This window comes from Camelus dromedarius, chromosome 7, assembly GCF_036321535.1.
Source record: "Camelus dromedarius isolate mCamDro1 chromosome 7, mCamDro1.pat, whole genome shotgun sequence".
NCBI classification, from domain to species: domain Eukaryota; kingdom Metazoa; phylum Chordata; class Mammalia; order Artiodactyla; family Camelidae; genus Camelus; species Camelus dromedarius.
The window spans coordinates 16,329,917-16,354,431 of record NC_087442.1 but is presented as its reverse complement, the minus strand read 5'-3'; the positions used below and the strand labels follow the sequence as shown (position 1 = coordinate 16,354,431).

Here is a 24,515-nt window from a genome sequence, read left to right as displayed (position 1 = left end):
AAGGTCAATTCACTCATTAGTATTTACTTAAGTGACCCAAATTCCCTGAGATCACATTTTTCTTCCCTTCTAAAATACGCCTAGCTCCCATATTCAACTATAAACGTAAAACAGAGACAATTCACAAGAGACAATTATCAATGTTTTATTGTTGCTGGCACATTTTGACTAAAACCCATAGTTCTATTTTTAAATATTTTATTTTAATTTCCATCCCCACAAATTATGTGACTTCCTGCCAACTCAGACGGAAATAGCTTCTTACCATTCCTTTCCCATTCCAAGCTTTTCATTCTTCAATTATTAAGAACTATTCTGCCTTATTCTCCAAAGCACAAGCCTGAGAGGAGCTCATATAAACCCACAGAAAGCAGCTCTCTTCAAATTCACCTCGTGAACAGGAGTGCAGGGGGACCTCTCTTGTTCTGGGCACTGGGTGCACAGGTGGCATGTGTATCCCTGGCAATCTCCCCTATGGGTAGGGACAGATTACCAGCACCTCTGCCACCTTCGTGTGTTCTGGCAAAGATGGTACCCTGAGAATCATTCTGTTGTAAGTCCCTTTAGTCAGCACATCTTTCAGCATTGCACATTCTGCTAATGGACAGATAAGCCTGAATCCCATGTGAACTGAATAACTTGGAAGGGTTTCATGATCACAGAGCACACAGTCATCTCATAAAACCCTCTACCTCACACCAGGATTCTCAAGGGCTTCTCCAGGAACACTCTTCACATGAGTAACTCCTTCCTAGAAATCTACTTTCAGCCTAGATATCTCCTCTTCGGAGAGACCATCCCTCACTGTCCAATGTCCAGCGGGCCTCCAGTGGCCCTCTATCGTGTCGTAGCTCTTCTGTTTACTCACTATTGAAAACATGTTTGTTGTCTGTACCCCACCAGAATGTAAGCTCTGTGAAAGCAGAGTCCTTGCTCATCACTGTGTGGCCCGTCCTGGCTCAGAGTACTCACTCAATGAATAGGTGAATTGTAACCTTCCCCTACACCCATCAGGCTGGGTCAGCCCCTGGGTTTGGATACTGGCTTCACTACTTACTACCTGGGTGAATTTCGGCAAACATCTTCAACACAACAAACCTCTCGGTGCTTCTCCTAAGTTAAGAACATGTTTCTCACAAGGTGGTTATAGTGATAAATGAAATGGATGTGCGCCAGGAGCTTAGCGCAGGGCCTGGCACTAAAACTCTTAATACACAGTAGTTATTAGTATCTCCATAATGAGGGCAGAGACTATTATAAAAGAGCCATGGGGGGATTTTTTAATATAAATATTAATGTTGAAATCAAAGGGTCCTAATTCAAGGCACAAGGCAAAATTATAAATTAATGAAAACCTGATTCTTCTTCTTCACTACGTGAAGTTAATCACTTTAATTTATTAGGATTATAAGGATCCCTAATTTAAGCTTTGTAATAACTCCCTATTATAGTAAGTTATCATTTGAGACCCTCCCCTTCACACAACCCCTTGGCATTCCTTTGGAAAAAGGCATCTTTCTGTAAACACTTGTGATAGGAATTTTAAAGTAGAATTTTAACCACTTTTTGCAAGTATGTATTGTCAGTATTTTTCCATTTGTGTAACCTGGGAAGGTGTTAGTTTCTGTTTTTCATGCTACTGCAAGGCTTTAGCTAGAGGTTTCCTGAGGGTTTTAAGAAAAGTACCCCTCTTGGAGAACTAGAAAGCTGATTGAAAGGAGAGAAATTCCTCCTTTCTTTTTATTACATCTTGATTATCCCATAGTGAATGCTTTCCTATAAAACCCAAATTTCCCCACATGCCTGAGCAGACAGTTCAATCAAAGGAGCAATAAATAGCACCTGGCTGTTTGCCACTGGCTGGGAAGGGGACTGTGGAAGGAAGACAGGCTCATTTACCTAACACCGCCGTCCAGCTCTCTCTCCCATCCCCTCTTCCTCCATCACCAGTCGTTTCCTTCCTTCCCATGTCCGGTCTAGACTTAGCTTTGCCTGCAGAGAATTTCAGCAACTGCTCTGAGCCAGGTCAGTTGGAATCCCTGTGCTGGGCACCGAATAAAAAACCTAAAGGGATCCAGTGAGCATTGGTTCACCCAGGCATCTATCTGAAGTTGCAAGGTAGCTGCCGGTAGAGAATGATCTTAGGACAGGAAGTAAGATCATCAACTTTCTGGCTCTTCCATCCTAAATCTGAAAATAGAAAGTATATCTGAAGACAAACTCTGTTTTTAGTCACTTTGTCATTCCCTGTATGGTTTCTCTCAAAAGCTTTTCTATGTTTTTCTCACTCACAAGATGGTTCATAAACATATACACAGACTCTATAGACAAAAAAATTTTTTTCCCTGATTCCTGTATTTTTTCATTCCCAATTTTAAAAATAAAAATACTGAGGGAATGGGGAGCAGGAAAAGGGAAAATGGACAAATAAATCCTGACCCTGCCAGAGGGCTTGGGGACAGTACTCTGGACTTTTTTCTCTACAAATTTAAATCTCTCAATTTGTTCATTCACAATCCAGGCAGGTAACTCCTTGTTTTCTTCTAGTCTCTTATGCCTTTGTCCGTTGAAGCCTGAGGGGCAAGGATGGGAGGCCTGTGTGGAGTGGGTGTTATAATCTACATCAGCATCTGAATGTAGGGAACTTCTTTAAGTGCAAGTTCCTGGGCACATTTTCGGAGAATCCCAGATGGTATTTTCTTAAAAAGCTCCGCCAGAAGATTCTGATATGCAGCCAGTCTGAGAACTTCTACTCCAGGGGGATAGTACACCATAAGTGCCATGAAACCAGGCAGAATGGCTATTTATTCATTGGCCCATCCCCCATATGTTCCTGGCACATAGAGGGTACTCGTCCATAACTGTTTGTAAATTTACTCACAGGAACACACATTGTAATATGTTCTCATCTAAACTCCATCCTCTAGTGCTGTGCTAGTTGTTCAGCAAGTGGTTCTTAATTTGGGGAGAGGGAGAAGGGAGCAGAGACAACTTTGAGAAATCGCTGAAAGCTAACGAAAGTTAATACACACAAAACTTGGACTACAGCGTTGAGGAGTCCATAATCCCCCCTGAAACTCATCCATGGGTTTTGTTCACTCATTCAACAAAATTTCTTGATGCCCTGCTGCATGCTGGCAGGGGCCTAGGAGCTGGAAGGAACCAGATTATAAGTTTAGGCAAATTTCCCAGCTACGAGACGTCTCACAGATTTTCTTGTCCCCTTTTCCTCAGATTTATAGAAAAGTCCTGCAAAACTTGGCCAACAGTAGAAGAAAAGGAATTTAAATGGGATTTGGAGCTCTGATCACTTTCTGGCATTGTAACCTACAAGTGTACTTATATGTTTTATCATTCCAACTAGATATTAGACTTCTTAAGATCGGGGCCCACATCCCCAGAATGCTGAGCAAGATACTCTAGATGTATCACAATACAACAGCTGTTCAGACGTGTGCATCTGGCACGCATAGGAAGAGATGGTAGAGGTTGAGAGAGGGGAGCTAAGGATGGCCTGACTGCTCAGGAATAAAGAAATGACGGCACCTGGTTTTGCTGACTAATTTACGAGCCCCTCAAGATTCCCCGATCCCTGGTTCGCAAACCAGCCTTCCTCAGATGAATATAAACCATTGATAACATGCTAGACAGATTTTTGTTTTGGTTTGTTTTTTAACCTGTGAAAACTGAAATGAGAATCTAGGAATCCAAGGTCAGTTTCCAGCGGTGTGATTCCAAGCCAGGCCCTTCAACTCTATGAGCTTTTATTTTCTTCCAATGCAAAATGGCAGAGGGTGGGGTGGGGGAAAGCAAGGTAGGTTCTCTTGAGCCCCATTATTCTACCCAGTGAAAGTCAAGCATTAAAACCCAGAGTTGCATTTCCCATGCCCATATCCAGTAGCATCCCTGGTTGCGTCATGTTGGGGCAGGTTTAGGGGTGTGATGGTGATTTACTATCACAGCTCATTATTTCTTTGGTCCTTCCGATATTTAATATATACTGTTTCAAGTGCAAGACAGTCAACTCTAGATTATCTACTAGTACATTTCTATAATTATTTGGAATCTTTCAGAGCCTCCTCCTTCTACCAGTTAGTCAGGTTCCTGACCATTGACAGCAGAAGACTTTGGACAAAGCAAAGGGTCCAAAGAGTCTTTGAGTCTGAAGCTTAGAAGGCTTTGAGGGTTGAGCTTAGGGAAGCGAGTGTCCTTGGCTATGTCCTAAAACCTCCTGTCTTCCATTATTGGCATTGGTAGCACTCCCTGTTTTGTACTAACTCTACCTCCTTCTCCCCTCCATTATTTAGAGGATTTAGGAGTTGACTCTGTAATAAGTGTATTTATTTTCTTTAAGATGCAAATGTGCAATACTATTTATATCTATGCTTTATTGCCCCTTTCAGGTCCTAACCAAAAGCAGTACCTGAGGAAGAAATTATATGTTAGAATATACAGACTACATTAACTAAAATTCATTCAATTTATGTTTCCATCCTTCTTTTATACCAGGTGTCATTAAAACACTTCAAGATCTTCCAGCTGAGTTCATAAGGATTGGTGGTCAACCAGAGGTTCACAAGAGGACATCTGATTGCTTACCTGTGAGTAGAGTTTATGTGCTTTTGTTGGGAGGGTGGGGAGCTCTGATATTAGCAGTTATATAACCTCTCTGCCTGATTTTCTAAATTCTTACACCTAAAGATGCATTGTGAAAAACCAAGCTTTCTGCTGTGCCTCTCAAGTAATCTGTCAGGTTTGGGAGGAATTGTTTTCTTGCTTTGTAATCTGATTTTTTTGCCTTATTTAAAAAGAAAATTTTTTTTTCCTTCATATATAATATCTTAAGCAAAACAGTCCCTGATCGATAATGAAGTTCTTATTTCCGAGGAAGAATACTGCTGACTTGAGAGAGTAAAGAGATGATAAGTCAGTCTTCCAGGGTGAATAAGCTTCCCTTTGCACAAACACTGGTGATGTCAGGGACAAGTACCCCCTCACTTTCTACAAATCCTCCTCACCTGGAAGAACTTCTTTCAGCAGAAGGTCTACCTAGGGAGAAGAAACAGGGGATTTCAGAAGGTAGAGGATGGAGAAACTAAAGGAAACTTCACTTGTTCACGATTTTCCCAAGGTTGGCACCAGTAGGGAGAAAAGATATTCAGGAATTTAGCACAGTTCTCAGGCAAGTACTGGGTCAGGATTACATCGGTTGGACCCTATATCTGTTTGCTGTGGCTGCTGTAGCAAAATACCACAGGCTGGGCTTAAGTAGCAGAGATTTATTTACTCACAGTTCTGGAGGCTAGAAGTTCAAGATAAAGGTGTCGGCAGGTTTGGTTTCTTCTAAGGCCTCACTCCTTAGCTTGTGGACGGCTGTTTTCCCCTGGGTCTTCACCCGGCCATCCCACTGCCAGCACACATGTTTGGCATCTCTCATTCTTGTGTCCAACATTTCTTCTTAAAAGGTCAATAGTCATATTGGACTAAGGCCCACCCTAATGAATTCACCATAACTTAATCACCTCTTTAAAGACCTGATCTCCAATATACGGTTACATTCTAAGGTAGTGGGAGTTAGGACTTCAACACATGAATTTTGGGGGAACACAATTTAGTCTGTAATACCCCATCATCTTTTTTTCTCTAATATGGTGACTTTTAGTTTGTGGCCTATGGACTGCCCTCTGATTCTCCTCTCCTAAACTCCCTTAGCATTGACATCACTCTTAGAACATTTGGTTTTCCTGCAGTGTGTTGTAGTCCTTTGCATACATCTCTCATTGCCCTATGACATTATATAATTTTTGAAATTGAAGAGTGTGCCTTTTACATCTTTTGCAGCACTAGAGGAAGTTTTGTAAATGGTAAGCATGTAATAGTATTTATTAAATAACTGAATGAATGGATAGATGAGAAGATGCAGTCTCTGGCCTATAATTTATTTGCTTTAGGACGACCTTTATTGATGATTATTAGTGATGCTTTCTACTCACTTGCTATCTACCCCCCAACCCCCAAGAGGTGGAAATAAGTCAAAGCTGGAGAGAGGGTCTGAAAGAAAGATATGGTTAACTGATGGCGGGAGACTTACTTCCTTCTTCAAAGAGTTAGGAGACAGTAAATAGCATGAACCCACTCCAGGTATGGTCCCTCTTCCATGAGAACACTCTTTTGGGAGTGAAGAAGGAAGGACAATGGGTTTAGACTGGGCCTTGCTGAGTTTAAGGGCCTGTGGGATATCCACAGGCACGTGTCTAGAAAGCAAGGGAAATGCAAGTCTGAAGCCCAGGTGAGAACTAGAGGTAGAGAATTTCACAGTTATAAACTATACATAGGAATTATAACCATGACCGTGAATGAGGTTACCTAGAAAGACTGCAGAGGAGAGGAGCAGTGGTTTAAAACTGCCACCAGAAATTGCATGTAGGAAGTTTTCCTGGTAAATTACAGGAGAGAGACCCTCCCAAGAGGAAGAAATCTAAATACTGTTTGTAAAGAGGGTTTGTAAGAATGTGTGTATTAGCTCATGTGCCTATCTATCTGTTTCTCTCTCCACTTATTCCTTTGGTCCTATTTTATTCTTTCTTCTCTCCTCTCCTTTGGGGCTATGCCCCAGACCATTCCTGGGGCGCTGGCCCTACCCAACTTTGTTCCCCTCTAGCTAACTCCACCCATGAGCATGTTTGACTCCCCAGCTGCGTGCCCAGTGGTCTCATACATCAGCACCTCCCTTTAGGACCACTTTCTTCATCAGCCAATCGGAGCTAATCAGGCCGGACAATAGAGGAGGTCTGGGATTAGACTCCTTAATGTCCAAAGAGACAGAAAGCAAGTCTTTTTCAGGGTCAAGTGGCTAGGACTCCATTGCCAGGGAACATCATCTTGTCCAGACAGTGAAGGACTCAGCTAAGGGGAATGTACCTCCTTTGCACTGAATGCCCTCTTTAGTCCATAGTTCACTGCTGGGCTCCTCACACCACCTGTGCCCTCAAAGACCATTTGGTGACATTTTCCTGTTTGACAGCCAGGTCAGAATGGGGGCTGATGAAGCATGGAGAAGCCAGGCTTGACAGGCATAACAAGCTTCTCTCTGGGCCCCACCATCAAATATCATTTCTAATAGGGCCATGTTTACCCCAGCACTGAATTTCCCAATTTTTTCCTGCTTAATGTGATGCAAACAAAAGGGGGAAAGGTATTCATTCACTTCTTTTTTATTTTTTAAATTGTTATTTCTTTTCTTTTATTTATTTATTTTTCTTTCTCCATTGGTTCTCATCCTTTAGCACAAACCCTTGATCTTTCTTTAGATTGTCTGACTACTAGCAGAAGAGGCTCTCAGAGGTTTGGAAGCTTCCTCTTTCTCTGTATACCTCCATCCATTTCTTAAAAATGAGCTTTGGGATACCAGCTTTCTTCAAGGACCCACTTTCATATTTTGCTCTTGGTAGTCTTTCAGTACCAGGAAAAAGATGCCATTTTTCACTCATTTACCTAAAATGTCCATGACACCTGTGTCAGTGATTTTTATATAAATTGCTATGTACATAAGATGAGAAAGGAGAAGTTCTGAAGTCAAGAGAAAACAGTTCTGCAATCCATGAACGGCCTAGGTGGAGGGTTCCAAATGAATGGTGGCCAGTGGCCAGGAGAGGTGCCTCCTGACTGTGTTTCATTAATTTCAGTCAGCTACAGGATTTGGAGAGAAAGATAATTTTCCTCTGAGCACGTAAGAGTGCTTTGAGTTATAAGCACCTAGCAGGCTTTGCCTTGTTTTAGAACAGCATAAATGAGTGATTTTATAACCACTGTGGGCCAGTATTTTTGGAGTCAGTTGAAGCTCCAGATGGAATGGAAAGAGAAGGGTTTTTTTTTCCCTTCCTCTTTTCTTGAATTTTGCAGAACAAGCCTCCCTGGACACCCTTGACAAAGTGTTCAGTCTCCTCTTTAGTTCAAGTGTGCCCACACTTGTCATAGCAGAATCTGAAGGGGGTCTTTCTTACACTAAGAGTCTTTTCTGGTAGTGGCTGTAGAACGAGGCTCATAGGATAGAAAATCGTGAATCCACTCTCTTCCCTAGATGGCTCACCCTCAGGAGACTGCTCTCAGGTCCTTGTCGTGCATTATAAGAAGGAAAATACACAACAAGCCCAAGTTTGGTTAGGGACTGAAGGGACACAAGGAACACAAGTTCCCATGGTCTTCCCAATTCTGGAAATTTGTATGATAAAGAAGATAAGAGGACATTCCAACATCACCATATGCAGATTTTGTAACTTCGGCCAAATGATGGAGTTTCCCTGGTGAGGGAATTGCATTTGGCCTTAAGAGGCACCTCCAGAGAGCACACATTCCTGCCTAGCATGGCTATTGATGGAAAGAGGTTGTGCCAGGGTGGGCAAGCCAAGATCGGGTACAGATTGCGGAGAGAAAAACAATGGTGCCAGGAGTTCTTGTCTAGAACTCCTTTCCAGCCTTTTGTTCCAAAAAGTATGAGTGAGTACACAGTAAAGAGGAGAAGAACCATCACACTAGCTTTTAACCAAAACTATCAGAAGTCTGAGGTTCCAATTGTGATGAGATTTGTATGGTTCAAGGACACAGACTCAGTTGCTTCCAGATTCTGTTTTGGGCTATTCAACAAAACAAAGTTGTGAACATTTTGCACCAGTCCACGCAACAATCTTCCAGTAGGATTCAAAGGCTCAATCTGGGGAGAAAAGACTGAGACATTTTCCTTCCTACTATTCTCTGTATCCTAGGTCCAACTTAATGCCAAATTAAATCTAAGGTTTTTTTTAATTGACTTTTACTGGAGGAAAAGGCAGAGCTGCATTCCCTGAAACAGATATTTTAAGGCCAAACTTATTACTTAGGTTTTTTTCTCCTCCTTTTTGCTAATTCAAAACAAAATGTCTATCATTCACTCTAACACCAGCCTTTAAGAGCTGGAGACAAATGGAGTCTGAATATTCACGCCAACATGGTACAAATGAGCTGTGATTTCAGGATGCTGGCTGTTTCTCTGACAGGGGAAAAGAGAGGTTGACTAGTTTAATATCCTTGGCTGAAAACACTTTGTTAAAGAGGGATGGAGAAGGCCAACATTAACATAGAGTCCTGTTATTTAATGACCAAGAATGACATATCATGGAATGGGGCATCCTGAGTTTGGGGAAAAGTGTGTTTATCACATCTAAAGGATGCAGAGAGGGTGTGAATATAAACATGTGGTGGGACTGCAGTAAGGAGCTCTTCTAAAAGCATTTTCTCCAAGTTCTTCAAATAAGAATAACATAACTTCTCCCGTAAGCATAGTAGACCCATGATTGTGAATCTGATTCAATCACAGACTTACAAAATTTATAAACATAAAGACACTTGTTATAATGAGAGACTCTGGGGACATGTCTACTGCCTCCCCCAGATTGCTGGCTAATGGTTTAGAAATAAAAGATATAGTTGTAAGTTGGAGTTGATGGGAGAGGCTTGTGACCACTATTAGCACCATCTGTCCTTTGTCTTGTTCCTTAAACATACATATTCAGTCACTAATTTATTCATTCTACAGCTGTGTATTGAACTGGGACTCCTCCATCTAGTGCTATATTAGGTCTGGGCTGTATTAGCAATTCTAGTGTTCCTCGTTTATTCTTTTCTATAACATGGACTCTCTTCTTTTTATTCAATGCAGTGAAAAATGTGGTGACTCCAATAATGTATTCATTAACATAAATTGTGATTTCTATACTTTTATTAATTTTTTATTGGCCTCATCTTGGCAAAGAGTCATAATATTTTAAATTTCTCTATTCTCATTCACCTATCATTCTTAATTATGTGGCTTATAGGCAAAACACTGCAATGCACTGGTTATGTCTGTGATTCTGCTTTTCTAGAAATTGCTTTGAAGAATGATGCGTAATTGCCCCTGCCTTATTTGTTTGCTAAATTCTGGTTTTCATGAATAATTTTTTAAGGAGGGATATAACTGCAGTATCAAAGTAATCAAAAGTTAAGAGCCAAGTAGGAGTTTGTGACATTTTTATTGAAATGCTCATAAGAATCAAAGGTGAGAGACCCAAAGTGATTTACCGTGAAATCAATGGTACTTAAGCCATGGGGCCCCTCACTTGGACAGGCCCCTGCCACACCCCCGCCTAATTTTTTACATTTAACATATTCTCTTTCTTAAAGACCTCCTAAATCATTTTCAGGTCCCACAAAATCTGAGTCTGCCCTAAGAGGACACAAACAGATAAACTTAAATGATTTCGCTTCATGTCTAAAGCTAATTAAATGAATAAAGCAAAGAAATGGTCAAAGTGTGAAGTGTTGTGATTTTTTTTTAAGGCTCTAGGATGAATTCAGCTGATTTTCTAAAGTGAAACCCACTTACATGAAATAATAAATCAGTTTGCCAAAGCCCAAATGAACATAAACAGGAGATTTATTTTTACTTCATTAATAAACATCAAATATGAGCTCACTCTAGCATCAAGAAAGCCAAATCCTCCCGGCAGGAAGCAGCTTCTATAAGGCGCGTTTGTGAAGGAGCACAGAGCCTTCAGGCAATCACGGGATCATTTCATCATCGAAGTTCTTGCCACAAGCTACCTTTTATTATGCATTTACAGGTCTTATGAGACTTAGCATAGTGTTGTGGATAAAAGCGCAGACTCTCGGGATTTGTAGATACTAACTACTGTATATAAAATAGAGAAACAACAAGGTCCTACTGTACAGCACAGGGAACTATATTCAACATCTTATAATGGCCTATAACAAAAAAGAATATGAAAAGGAATATATATGTATAAATGAATCACTATGATGTACACCAGAAATTAACACAACGTTGTAAATCAACTTACTTCAATTAAAAGAAAAAAGATTGGTGGGCTGGGGGGAAGAGCTCAATTCTAGGGCTACACCGCCTGAATGTAACTCCTAGCTCTACCAGTTGCTAGCCCTGTGACCTTGGGCAAATGATTCACCTTCTGTGGGCCTCAGTCTGTCTGTAAAATGGAGACAATAAGGATCGTTGTAAAGATTTAAATCGATATTTATAAAGTTCTCCGTACTGTGCTGGGTACATAGTGTGTGCTATATAACCGTTGGCTAAATAAATAAACTTCTCCAGCTAGAGTGTGCACTAGTATATGAAGTGGGTCTGCCCTTGTAAGTCCTCCTAGTGCCTAGCCTGGCACATGATAGCCATTGAGGGATGACTGTGTAAATCAGGGGTCACAAACTAGCAACTTGAGGCCCACACTGACCTACAAATGTGCTTCCTTTGCCCATTTGCAAAGGTTTTCTTAAAATTTTGAATTTGAATTCTCTTAAGGATGCATTCTCCATTTCCACATAGGCCACTACTCCCCAACTATTTCTCTCTTGGGTCCTTAAAAGCATCTGTGTGTGTCACCCCTGGTGTAAATGAGCGAGCACATAACATGTGAGCAATTTACAGTTTAGGGCAGTTCTACAGCTCACTGAAGGAGGGAGGTGGGGCCAGTAAGCCCCTTCCTCTCCCTGGGGCCCTACCTGCAAACCGTGTTCTGATTAGCCTACCTATTCCTATTTCTATACTAGACGTCACAGAATGGAGAGGAAAGAGATAAGTTGAATGAGTACCTGCATGAAGCAGAAGTGTGCACTGCCTAATGTCAGAAGATCATTTTCATTACGGACTGAGTTAACCAAGGCTAAATCAGTTATGACCAGCTAGGTTATGCTAGGATCAGGAACAACTCAAAATCTCAGTGACCTAAACAACAAAGGTCACTCATGCTTCCTCTCTAATACTGGATAGGCAGGGGTCTCTGGTCCACATCATTGTCATCCTTACTTGGGGACCCAGCTGACAGCTACTATCTGGAAATGTTGCTGGTGACTATGGTAGAAAGAAAGAAATTTTCTGAAGGGTCTCATGTCAACAATTAAATGGTCTGCCCTAGAAGTGGCATGCCACTTCTTCTCACAACTCATTGGCCAGAGCTAATCACTTGGCCCCAGCTGACCACAAGGAGGCCAGCAAGTACAGTTCTGTAAGGTGCCCAGAAGGGTAAAACAGGAACACAGGGCAAGCAGCACTAGCGGCCACTGCTGTGGCATTTTTGGAACTTGGATTCTCAGGCCAGAAGCTTTTCAGTAAGTTCAACTCAGCAGCCATTCCCATGCATCTATAAAAGCAGAGCAAAACACCGGGCGCTGTAAGGGGTTATCAACGGAGAGCGGGCCCTGACACTGAGCAGCTTCACACTCACTCAGGAGAGAGAGAGGTTATGAAACATGTGAACTGCAAAGTCATACAGTCTTGACCATCAAAATGAACAGTGCCAACAATGCTGCAGAACTTGAAAGAGAGGATGTTTCTGGAATAAAAATAGGATTAAGCTGCAGGCTAGAAAAATATATGGGATTTGCAGGAGTGGAGGGCACTTCAGGTTACAGGACAGAGGAAACAGGGACAAAGACCCAGAGGCAGAAATACCAGCTGGATTGTTGCAGGTCTAAGGAGTTGGCCTGGCTGAGAATTGTGTTTGCATGTGAGGGTGGGGTCAGGAGAGGACTCAGGTGTTGGGTCCAGTGGAGCCCTGCCATGGAGGGCCTCCAAGGTCGACAGAGAAACGGGATGGTGCCATGTAGGGGAAGATCATCCATCCTCACTAACCCCATTCAAAACTCAAGCACCTAAACCTCCCGGGCATCAGCTTACCCCCCAGCCAAGAGCTGTGGGTGCCTAACCTGCCCAGACCCACAGGGCAGTCTTTGAATGGAGACAGCAGTAAACGTTGGGTTTATTTGATCATTCATCTTGCTAAGAAAGAATATTCAAGTTCAAGTGAAACAGCCTCTCATTGCTGGGGTCAGTTCAGCCCTTTTGCTATGGAACATCTGGTTTTGAAATTCTGCTGAGACCCTGACTTAAATCTGTTTAACTTAAAAAGCAGCAAGAGAACATCTTGTTTTCATGAATGTCCAGGGGCTGTGTGTCCACAAATTAAAGGTCTGTTTGTGGTATCCAAAGTAGAAAAGCTGGTCGTGAGATGTTCTGCCACTGGAGTAAATTTATTATGGGCTGTTCGTTTCTTGGAATCATGAACCAAAATTTGAAAAAAAAACAAAGTGGACCAGCTTCATTTAAATCAGCAAATTTCGGCTTGATGGCGGGTAAGAAACATGCTTTCATTGTCAGTCACTGAGCTGGATGGTTTCTAGAGAAATGCCTTCCACTTTAGCCATGTGAAGTTAATGTCTTAAATTGGATTCTCTGGGTCTGTATAAATTCCAGCAGACAGTATCTGACAGATCATTATTTTTACATTAGTTACACAAGATCTGAGGTGGGAGAGAAAGGGTGAGGATAGTTCACCATCCCTCAAACCTGACTAGCTCCTTGCTCTCCACCCTTTTCTGTAGGACAGAGAAGTGGAGACGTTTGATGTATCAGCACCTAGAAGAGCAGTGTCTGGTGCTTAATGGATGTTGATATATATTTAATAAATGCAAACTTCAGTCTCACACATTTATGTTCTTTGTGAATGCATGTCTATATATGTATTAATAGCATTTCTGTTTAAAAAAGCTATTACTTGCCTGTGTCTTATTTTAACCCAAAGACAACCATTAGTCATTCCTATAGTTCTCTCAGAGCAGCTTGTGTTTTTCCTTCCTAACCCTCGTCCCAGTTACTATTTCATTTATTTATTGCCTGTCTACACCATCAGACAATAAGCACAGTGAGGACAGGGTAGTTGCTTTCACAACTTATTTGCCACACCAAGCAAATTAGCAAAATATCATTTGCTTCATAAATATTTGTTGAATGTGTTTATTGAAGTTTTCTTTGTGATGGTGGTTGTAGAGCCTTTAACTACTCTTGAATATATATGAATTTAAACACAGTGAAGAAGACATTAGGGTTTATAATGCAGTTGAATATGCAGGGGCTTTTGTGTGATAACACACTCACAGTGATTTGGCCATACGCTCTCCAGAAGATCATAGTGGGATGGGTTGGCCTATCCACCTCTGTTTTCTTCACTCAGAGTTGTCAGTTCACACCTGCCACATAGCTGGCCAAGAGTCATGTCATAGCACATGGCAATAGTTCAGGATTTTTTGGTCTCTCAAATAGTTAACTCATTCCTGGTGGGATTAAACCTATGACATTAGCCTTATTAGTAATATATATTGATCCAGCAAGCTACCTGGTAAAGGCAATACAAGGATCTACGGTCAAAAAGAAGACGCTTCAGTTCAGGTATCCGATGGGCTTATGGCTTAATGTATACATTCACTTGTCTCATGGTCACTGTAGACTTTCTGATGGTCAACCAAAATACAAGCACTTCAACTTGAGTGGGAACAAAGTGGATTCACTTGCTGTATTTTGCTTTGGCTGCCTGTGTAGACAGGGTTGAAATGGCACTGGCTTGTAAGTGCTAAAGAATCTCAAGAGAAATGCTCAGTCATTTGCAGGAGGTGCAATTCCACAATAGTTTCTTGCTTTGTATACTTGAAAACATTCCCAAAGAAACAAAGTTGGATGCAGAAAAAATAATGGGAGAAAAGAAAAATAATACTCTGAATTCTGAACAATTCTACTTTAATAGGTTGATCTGTCTGCCAGCTGGCCTCAGTGTTGACTACTTGTAATATATACTCTTGGTAGGCCACATGTAGTTCTTGGAACTGTTTATATTAGACTGCAGAAACTTAATTATTCTAAAATTGGCAGAACTCGCTTTGGTTACTTAATACAAAGTTGCTTAGTCATCTTTATACTTGGTGTGGACAGCATTGTTTAAGTGTGAAAAACTGGGAAACACAAATGTGCTCCAAAGAGATTATAGGTCAGGTAGAAGTAAGAAGGTACCGTTGTTTCAAGATGCTTGGCAGGTGGTTGCCACATGTTTTAATTTGACAAGCTAGGTGACTGTTGAGTTGAAGCCCTTGATTATAAGTATTTTTCCCATTTTCTTTGTGGATTTTGTCAGAAGTCAAAAGCTGCTGCTGCTGCTTCTTAGATCATATTCTAACCCTACATTTTGCAAAGTACAGGTTTCCCAGCAAGAGTATGAGGAACTCTAGAATCAGCTGTCAGAATAGTTTTCTCGTTCTCAGGAACAGACAACGATGTCATTTCAAGCTGGTTGTCACAAAGATCCTTCTTTTGAACCTCTTGGTTTGAACCCTTATCTTACCATACTTGAACTACTGCTTTCCAAATGCAATACAGATTTACAGAGCTTCAGTAAGAAAACAGACTGACAAAATGACTTTCTTCCGTGTATTTTAGAGTCTGGAGTGGCTCCAGAGGTCTCCAGTTTTTTCAGGAATGCCCATGGCAAGCTCACACTCTTCCTGTGACCTGGGCAGGGGCTCCTAAGAAAGATAGTGAGAAAAGATAAAAGTCCTGTAGCCAATGGGTAGTGACACCAGGCCTGGGAGGGTAGGTTCCCAAGAAAACATCCAGAACAGTACCTTATGTTTCTAATTACTGAGCTTGGTTACAGAGTAAAATCAGGCAATGCTTTTTTCAGACTGATGGAAGCATTTAAATCAGCTCTGAATGTCAGTGTTTTCTAATTATGATGGAGAAGTGGCAAGGAATCTCCAAAGACCTTGGAAGTTTGGGACGTTTCAGCTCAACACTGATTCTCTTCTTATTCATCATGTCTTCTTTGTCCTTCTTTTTCTTTGACTGCCCCAGAACAAACTTATTCCCTCAATTTAAAAATGTCTAATACTTCTCTTTCCTAAAACCAGAATGTCTTTCTAAGACAAGTTTCTTCTCCACTAGAAGAAAACAACCACAACTACAAATCACAATGCAAAATAGAGCTTCATAGTGAACCACCATCCACAAGGTTACTAAAAGCTCAACTGGAGATGTAGCCTTTTGATCATGTCTCAGCCAAGTTCGTCTGTTTACCAATTAAATTCAATAATGAGCAATTCCCTGGACTCCATTTCAATTCAACAAGCGTGAATTTAGTGCTAACTATAAGAAAAAATAGTTAAGAAATTTGAGAGATCACAAAAACAAGTAACAACCTCAAGGAGGTTACAGTCTTCTAGGGAAGACTGATATGTACTTGGTAATTAAAATACAAACTCCAATAATATAGCTACCAGAACAAACTCTTATCAATGAGTATATGGTTCAGAGATCCTGTAGTCTCATGCTAGTCTTAAGTAGACGTGCATTATGAGCCATTCCTTACTTGAAGGAGAGTCCAGAAACTCCCAAACTAACAAATGGGTGAAACTACCATCTAAATGATTCATGTGAAAGGAAGGAGGAAGCAGTCTAGGCACTTTTCAATTCATTATTTAACCTCTATGCAGATGTATATGTTTAAATTGCATATCTATTATGTCCAAGGGACATAGTGGATAACGTCCCTTGGTTTGGTTTCAAAGCTTTTCATCTTAGATTATAAACTCCCAGAAGATAGTCTCTAACACGCTTCATAATTCCAGACCCCAATAAAGGCATATGATGATCATGATGAATAGAAGTTGAGTAATTCACTAGGGAATAATTAGATCAATAATAGCATTTCCTTCATGTACAAAAATGTTGCCAATGACACAGTACCTCTAGGACATACCTTTGAATCATTCCCAGCAGTTTGTAAATGGATTTGCATCTTGCCATCTAAACTATGTCTAATGTCTTGTATTAGCAGGATGTCTGGCTAAGGCTCTGGCTCTTGTTGTCCATCACTGAATTGGAAATATTAGTTGAAAAACCAATCCCAAAAAGCAGACTCATGGGTTGCTGATATTTTTATAGCTGAATGGACCAGAAAGGCCAGAGGGTCATGCACAAGTAAAAATACTGCTATGTAAAATAGGATGACCTCTGTACCATGTTTATAATTGGTGAAGATCGATGGCCTCTGATCTTTTGTTCCAAATAAGCCACTCTTAGGCCTTGTTGTGTGGTTTGAAGTGCAATCTCTCTTCAGTATCTCAGCTTGTTTTGCATTCACTGAGCATTTATTTCACTTTCTCAGGAGCAAGTGTGCTCAGTCACAGTGAAACTACAGATCCAAGAGACCTGAAGGAGAACAAAGAGGCTACTCATGAGGGGATTAAAAGAGCACATCCGTGCTCTAAGAGGCTGACCTGCACCAAACTCCACATGTTATTCCACCTTCTCTGGAAGACTGTGAGGTCTTTGAAGACAGAGCCTGTGTCTTAACATCTTCATGTCTCTGAACCGCATAACATCACTTCACACAGCATAATCATTTTGTATCAGGAGCTGGAAGGCCTTAGAGCAGGACTGTCCACTAGAGCATTCTGTGATGACAAAAATGTTCTCTGCAGTCTTACATGGAAGCCACTAGACACTTGTGGCCACAGAGCACTTGAAATGGGTCTAGTGAAGAGAAGGCACTGAATTTCTAATTTTATTTGATTTTGATTAAATTTAAATTGTCTCATGTGACTAGTGACAACTATATCAGACAGCACAGCCTTAGAATCTCAAAAGTATCTTTACACTACAGCCCTAACAGATGGCCATTTCACCTCCACCTGACTATTTCCAGTAAGAGGGGTTCACATTTCCTCAGCATCCCTACCCATTCTTGGATAGTTCTAGAGGGGCCAGGACCCCACCCTCACCACATCAGATGTAGCTTCTGCTGTCAGGCATGCATTTGAAAAGCACATTTATGCTTTTGCTTTTTTTTAAGCTAAGCTGTGCATTTGTTTTCTCAAAAGGACACAGATTGGTGGAGAATTTCCATCTTTGCCATGGGGTTCACCTCCACGGTTCTCACTGCCTTTTGCTCTAGAGAGCAGAGGGGACCACATGCCTGTTCTGATCTGATATGTTCCGTTCTGTGTCTTTCCGTCTAACTCTCTTGGAGTTTGCCGAGGAAAAGTATTTCCAACTCTCGAAAAGGAATTTCGTTCCAAATTTTCATTTCTCTTGCTCTTCTAAGAAAACTTTTCAGGTTGATTGAGAGATTAGTCTGAATACCAATCCTGGTTTTCCACTGACTGGCTGTGGTTAAGGAGCTGATACCAAAGTCCTATTTGTTTCAGTCTCCTTTCTTTAAACAGAAGTGAATCTATTTTTCTTTCTTGGGAGTATCAAACAATGATAGCCATGAGGTTTTGAACAACATAAAATTCTCCAAATGAGGTGGTAACATTAGGAGATGAGACATAAAACCCCTAAGTGTGTGGTCTTCCCCAGTGTGGAAGCAAGTGTAGACAAGGCCATCCCTTCACAAATCTAACGCACCCAGTGTCCACTGCTCTTAAGTGGAAGAAAGGCCAAACAGACATTGATTTCTGTAACATTTAGTCTGTCTGTTCTCCTGCTTTGCAAATGGAGAAATACAAATAGAGAAAAAGTAATGATAAAAGTCTGAGCAGGGAAGGAAAGAAAAAGCAGGTCATAACCTGTTAGCCTGCTCTTCAGTAAGGGCCTTGTGTTCTGGATTCCACTGATGGGAGAAAAGAAATGACTTGAGAAGGCAGAGATTCCCAGGTTAACCTCATTCATTCCTGTTTCCATGTTGCTAGTCTTGACATATGTCTCAGTGATTTTTTTTTTTAAAGTAGCACAGATTTTTGAAACAAAGTGGTGAAGATTGAGCTAAAGTTAAGTCCAAACCGTATGTTACAATCCATGTGTTTATTTGGGTTTTGAGTCCCAAATGAACCATTTAGTTGAGAAAAAGAGCAAAGCAGGTTGATAAATTGATTTTTTTTTAAAGGACAAAAGTTCATTTTCTACAGTCAGAAAGAAAACACTGCCAGATTTACTGTGTAACTACTGCAAAGGTGGGTTTATATAACTTTTGAGATTCATATATAGTCTATTACCAAGGTCTTTAATTCACTTTGTAAACACTAATCAGTCAGTAAAGTACAGAGATGAATCAGCTTGAGTTACATTTTCCATACTCAGAATGATAAAATCCAGAATAAAATTCCAAAGGTTCAAATCAATTCCTGAGTGACCGCTATGTCCCAATAGTGAAAAGGTTTTTTATTTTAAAAGACTATCTATTCTTAAGTGGCCTTAAGAAGGAAAGCATGTGGAAAGTAAAATATCAACGAAATATTTACATACTGGTTCGAACAACTGATGAGCTGTGGCAAGGCAATACATTATTAATTACAAAATGAATGATGGATACTCAAGGAGTGAGATATCACTTCCAAACTAGAGTCTTTAGGAAAGGTATCATGAAGGAAGTGAAATCTGAGCCACAAATTCGTGACTGAATAGAATATAGACAGTGAAGAGGACAGGGGATTTCATTCCAGGTGGATGGAGCAGTATGAATGAAAGAGCAGAGGTAGAAAATTATATGACACATTTGAGAGGTAATAAAATATTTTATCTAGGATGCCATGGGATGATCAACTTGAGAGGAAGGTTAATGCTTCCTAAATCAGAAAATTAGAAGAGAATGCACATAAGTATCAAAACATTCAGATCTGGAAAGAAGGAAACGTGTACATGTCATGTTTGATGCACCCATCTTTGCTGGATTGGAGAGCAGTAACAGAACCGTAGTATTATATGGAGTAGGATGAAACCCCCGACAGTTTCATCCTACAGACAAGAAAAGCTCAGAGAGGGTCATCTCAAATCTCCTGAGTCCGCCAAGGATTTGTGGAGGAGGGCAAATGAAGGATTGAAGTGAGAGAAGACAATTTGAAGAGCAGAGGTGGGGAATCTGCTGGAGTGTCTTATACCCAGAAGTCACCTGGTACCTATAGGCTGAAGAGAGGCATCACTGAAGTGCAGTGATGACCCAACTGAAATTAGCACAAACCTTTAGGTTAGACAACATGGTTCTTGACTTTCTCCCACAAAGCCCTGAATCTCAAGAACAAAAAGCAGAGAGCAAATGATGAGTGGGATCCAAGGTCAAAGATGGGTATGATAATCTGGTATAAGTTTTAAAAAGCAAGAAAGTCTGAAATATAAGTTCCAGGAGGGCAGAGACCTTTTCAGCCTTCTTCACTGTTGTGTCAACAGTGCCTAGAACAGAACCTAGCACGTAGTAAATGCTCAGTAAATGTCCATTGAAGATTGGTGGTATAAATGTTTTTGTGGGGCATTGTCGAAGTAGTTGGACCATGTAATTTGACAGTGGGTATATAATGATGACAGGGATCTGAGAACAGTTACTAGTGTTAAAAGACTACGGTTCCTTGCAATAATAGAGAAATACTTATGTTGGAGATGAGGGCACAGTGGATTAGAGGAGGAAAGTATGTAATGAGGAAGGGGCGATACAAGAGAAGAAATGCCAACATTTCAGAGAAAAGCATGCAGTGATGCTGTCCGGGATATGACCATCCTAGTTTAAGAATCTTAAAAAAAAAGTCACAATAAAATTAATAGTCACTTACTAAATATTTGCAAGGTTTAACTTAATTGAGATCTCCCAGATATGATAATTCTCTGAATTAAACCAAAAGGGCTTGAAATTGAAGAGGCATGGGTAATTTTTAAGATAACTTCTTAACCAAATTTAAATGATCCAATGAATTAAACTGGAGATCACTCACAGTAGTCTTCGCAGAATTTCTCTGGGAAGCACTCTTACTTGTTTCCTGAAAAGGAAAACAATTCCTGGAGGGAAAGAGTGGGTTAGTCCAAGAACATTACAGTGGTAAAAAGCCACACTTTGACATTCTGTAAAACGGGTTATAATAGCAACCTCGCAGGTTTATTATGTAGATAAAATACGAGTACATATTTTTAAATGGCCCAGCAGACCTATCAAGCTATGAAATGACGTGGAAAAAACTTAAATACATATACTAAGTGAAAGAAGCCAGTCTGAAAAGACTGTACGGAATATGGACTATGATTCCAACTACACAACATTCTGGAAAAGGCAAAGCTATAGAAACAGTAGGAAAAAAAAAAAAAGTTGCCAGGGTTTGGATTAGGGGAGGGAAGGAAGGATGAACAGATGGAGAACAGGGGCTGTTGAGGACAGTGAAACTATTCTGTCTGATACTGTAATGGTTTAATGGCTTAATGACATTAAGCATTTGGCAAAACCTGTAGAATGTACAACACAAAGTGTGAATCTTCATGTAATCCAAGGACTTGAATTAATAATAATGTGTGAATATTAGCTCATTAATTGTAACAAATGTACCACTGGAAAATTTTAATAATAGGCTGTGTTTGTTTGCTAGGGCTGCAAAACTGGGTGGCTTAGAACAGAAACGTAATATCTCACGGTTCCAAAGACTAGAAATCAAAGTGTCATCAGGGCCATGGCCCTCTGAAGACCCTAAGGAAGGGTCTGTTCAACAACTCTCCCCCAGCTTCTGGTAGCTTCAGGTGCTCCTTCCCCTTCCTCTCCTCATGGCATTCTCCCTGTGTTTTCACATTGTCTTCCCTTTGTGTATATATCTGTCTCTGTGTCCACATTTCCCCTTCTTATACGGACCTACTGGATTAGGGCCATCCTAATAACCTCATCTTAACTTGACTACGTGTGCAAAGACCCTACTTCTAAGTAAGGTAACATTCTGAGGTGCTGTGGGTCAGGACTTCAACATACCTTTCGGCGGGGGGTGCACAGTGCAGTGCAGTAGAAGAAACTGTGCACAGGGATGAAGGAGGGGGAATATGTGGATACTCTACTTTCTGTTCAATTTTTCCTTAAAAGTGAAGCTGCTCTAAGAAATAAAGCCCACTAATTTTTTTAAAAAGGTAAAAGATACGACCCAGCACATAGCATCTTCAGTTATCGTTGGTTACTTTTGGAAGTTGCATTACCTATTCAGTGTCCCTGACAAATAGATTTTATTCTTGATGCATTCCAAGACCAATATAAGCACTGCCCCCAAATCCCAAGAACTTTCCCCCTCCCATTCACCATTCAGGTTATGATATTTTGGAGGTAGATAAGGTTTAGCTTTCTTTCCAAGGTTCTCCCCCTAATAACAAGAGTACTGGTCTGCTTGCCACCACCTCCTGCCTTGACTGTATTTACACCTGTGAGTAGGTGGACATGCACACATATGTGCACATACACACATGCACACACACGCACACACACATACACATCTAGGATGGCTTCTTACCTGCCATCAACCCAAATAAAAGCTGAAACAGAGTGGTTCTCCTTATAAAGCTGCCACAGGAAATATCTATAGTGAGGGCCACATGCCCGTAAAGGGAAAAAAAAGCATTGTGAACATAACACATAGTAATAATTAGCATTCTTGATTGAAAGATGCATATCAGAAATTAAACTTAATTTTTTTAAGTTTTATTGAGTAATAGTCAGTTAAACTTAATTTTTTATTGAGTTATAGTCAGTTTACAATGTTGTGTCAATTTCCAGTGTAGAGCACAACTTTTCAGTTATACATGACCATACATATATTGATTGTCACATTCTTTTTCACTGTGAGCTGCCACAAGATCTTGTATATATTTCCCTGTGCTATACAGTATAATCTTATTTATCTATTCTATATATACCTGTCAGTATCTACAAATTTCAAACTCCCAGTCTGTCCCTTCCCACCCCCCTCCCCATGGCAACCACAAGTTTGTAATCTATGTCTATGAGTCTGTTTCTGTTTTGTATTTATATTCATTTGTCTTTTTCTTTCTTTCTTTATTCTTTTTTTTTTTTAAGATTCCACATAAGAGCAATCTCATATGGTATTTTTCTTTCTTTTTCTGGCTTACTTCACTTAGAATGACATTTTCCAGGGACATCCATGTTGTTGCAAATAGCATTATGTTGTCATTTTTATGGCTGAATACTATTCCATTATATAAATATACCACATCTTCTTTATCCAGTCATCTGTCAATGGACATTTAGGCTGTTTCCATGTCTTGGCTATTGTAAATAGTGCTGCTATGAACATTGGGGTGCATGTGTCTTTTTGAAATAGGGTTCCTTCTGGATATATGCCCAGGAGTGGAATTCCTGGGTCACATGGTAAGTCTATTCCTAGTCTTTTGAGGAATCTCCATACTGTTTTCCACAGTGGCTGCATTTTTTTAAGGAAAAAGAATTTTTTTTTAAGGAAAAAGAATCCTAGATTGGATTTAATAGACTTTCATTCCCAATATAGGGAGGGAAATGGAGAAGAAAAGAAAGTGGTGGAGAATGAGACAAATAAAAAAAGAAGTGGTGGAAGAAATACTGATAAATATCCTCTCTCCTCACAAAAAGAAGTTGAGAGAGGAAAGCAGTGAGAAGGAAAGGGAAGTGGGGAAGCTTCAGGATGTCCTGGCGTGGTGGGTGGTGGTGAGACACAGGGCCACAGGTGTGGTATGTCATTACCAAAAGGAAGGGCAGCATGTTAAGTGATCGAAATGTCTGACATCGACTTATAACTGAATTGCAGCAGCATAGGTGTGCCCTGCTTCAAGAAAATGTGGGGTTTGAGAACCCATATTGAAAAGACAGGTATATCAGTAGGTGATGATTCATGCAAAAGGAGTCACATCAGAGTTTTTTTGATAGCATGACTACAAAAACCCCAGTACAAAAATCTAGATTTTCATAAAACTTTGCGAGAACCCATCTGCCACGTTTGTTGATACATACCTCCCTTTGCCTGCATTTCTCTTTCAGGCTACTCTGTGCACTGTGACACTCTCGAGCTCCACTGTTTACAGAAGCTCTCTACCTTGACATTTCATCACTTCGTTGGTTGCGAGTTTGTTTCCGATCCAGTGTTACTGGAAGGAATTCAGCATGGACTGGGGGGTCGGGGAGGAAATGAAAGATTACTTGCTGGGGACATGGAAGCTGCTGCTCCCAAAAGAGGGGAAAATCGCTTACAGTTCAGTTCTCCCCAGACATGGCTCTCTTCCCTCAGGAACAGTGCCAGGGAGGTCCTGAGAAGCTCTTTGATATAAGGGTCTGAGGATTAAGGAAGACTTCCAGCCCCATCCTGGTGTGAGACCAACAGAGAGCCATTTTCACAAGCATACACACCTTCCCCCCCACACACAGCACGCACACCCCGATGGAAAGTCCTACCACACCGGACACAGATGTGCTTTCTCTCCTCCCTCGGACATACCCACCACTACATGTCCACCAAGCATAACCTAGAAAAGCATCATCTGTGTAGCTGTATCATATAGTGCTTGCTTGCTCTCCCTCTTGGTGCCTCACATACACACTCAGCAGCGCTCCAGTGAGTAAATAACTGGTTAGGTAGAGTTTCCCTATGGTTGGGGTTAAAAAAAAAAAAAAAGCAATAAAAGGTGAAGAGTAGGAGGAGGGAATGGGTAGGGGAAAAGAATTTGCGTGGGTAGAGCTGGTAAGGATGGCCAGCCACAGTGACCACACGATGTGAGTCAGTTTCACTTCCCCGTGAGTGCTCCAAGATGCTGCTGGGCTCTGCCAGCCACGTGCATCTTCAGCCTGCTCATTGGCACCTGCACCAGAGGTACAGGCGGAGAAACACAGCTGCCACTGCTCCTAAGCAGCCAGCAGGACTCCTCAGTGGAACGA

The 24,515-nt window shown here is 40.9% G+C and overlaps 1 protein-coding gene across 6 annotated transcripts in view; it reads left to right on the top strand.

The window, feature by feature from the left end:
* Positions 1-24,515, top strand: part of CALD1 (caldesmon 1) — a 176,806-nt gene that overhangs the window by 59,521 nt on the left and 92,770 nt on the right. For all 6 annotated transcript variants that reach the window (XM_031455415.2, XM_031455422.2, XM_031455414.2 and 3 more), the window contains exon 2: positions 4,510-4,601. The gene's annotated coding sequence lies outside the window, so the exon portion shown is untranslated. The remainder of the gene's footprint in view (positions 1-4,509; positions 4,602-24,515) is intronic.